Genomic DNA, 1,459 nt, shown 5'->3' on the forward strand with positions numbered 1-1,459 from the left:
AAAGCAAAAACAGAATGAAAAACAGAAAGAAAAATAGCACACCCTGGAGGAGAGCATGCTGGCGTTTAAACGCCAGTGAGGTTAGCTGTTGGGTGTTTAACGCCCAGTCTGGCACCATTCTGGGCGTTTAACGCCAGAAAGGGGCACTAGACTGGCGTTAAATGCCAGAAAAGGGCAAGAAGCTGGCGTTAAACGCCAGAAATGGGCACCAGCCCGGCGTTTAATGCCAGAATTGGCACAAAACGCAATTTTGCTTGCCATTTGGTGCAGGGATGACTTTTCCTTGACACCTCAGGATCTGTGGACCCCACAGGATCCCTACCTACCCAACCACACTCTCTCTCTTCTTCACCCATTCACCAATCACCTCAACACCTCTTCCCCAAAAACCCTTCACCTATCAAATCCCATCTTTCTCTTCACCACTCACATCCATCCTTCATAAAACCCCACCTACCTCACCATTCAAATTCAAACCACTTTCCCACCCAAACCCACCCTCACTTGACCGAACCCTACCCTTTCCCCACTCCTATATAAACCCATCTTCACTCATTTATTTTCACACAACCTAAACATCACTTCTTCCCCTTTGGCCGAATACAAAGCCATTCCCTCCTTCCTCATTTCTTCTTCTTCTACTCTCTTCTTTCTTCTTTTGCTCGAGGATGAGCAAACATTTTAAGTTTAGTGTGGGAAAAGCATTGCTTTTTGTTTTTCCATAACCATTTATGGCATCCAAGGCCGGAGAAACCTCTAGAAAGAGGAAAGAGAAGGCAAAATCTTCCACCTCCGAGTCATGGGAGATGGAAAGATTCATCTCAAAGGTGCATCAAGACCACTTCTATGAAGTTGTGGCCTTGAGGAAGGAGATCCCTTTCAAACTCAAAAAGGGTCAACTTTGATCAAAGGTTGGACCAAGTCCTCATAAACATTTGTGAAGAGGGCGCTCAATGGAAGAGAAACTCAAGAGGGAAGCCGGTTCAACTGAGAAGGCATGACCTCAAGCCCATCACTAAGAAAAGGATGGAGCAAGCATGAGGAAATTCCTCCTCATAAAATCCCTGAGATGCCTCAAGGGATGCACTTTCCTCCACAAAACTATTGGGAGCAAATCAACACCTCCCTAGGAGAATTGAGTTCCAACATGGAACAACTAAGGGTGGAGCATCAAGAACACTCCATCATCCTCCATGAAATTAGAGAAGATCAAAGAATCATGAAGGAGGAGCAACAAAGACAAGGAAGAGACATTGAGGAGCCCAAGCACTCCATAGGATCTTCAAGAGGAAGAACAAGCCGCCATCACTAAGGTGGACCCGTTCTTTAATTTCCTTGTTCTTTACTTTCCTGTTTTTCGAATTTTAGTGCTTATGTTTGTCTATGTTTGTGTCTTGTGATCATTAGTGTCTTAGTGTCTATGCCTTAAAGTTATGAATGTCCTATGAATCCATCACCT

This window comes from Arachis duranensis, chromosome 1, assembly GCF_000817695.3.
Source record: "Arachis duranensis cultivar V14167 chromosome 1, aradu.V14167.gnm2.J7QH, whole genome shotgun sequence".
Taxonomy (NCBI): domain Eukaryota; kingdom Viridiplantae; phylum Streptophyta; class Magnoliopsida; order Fabales; family Fabaceae; genus Arachis; species Arachis duranensis.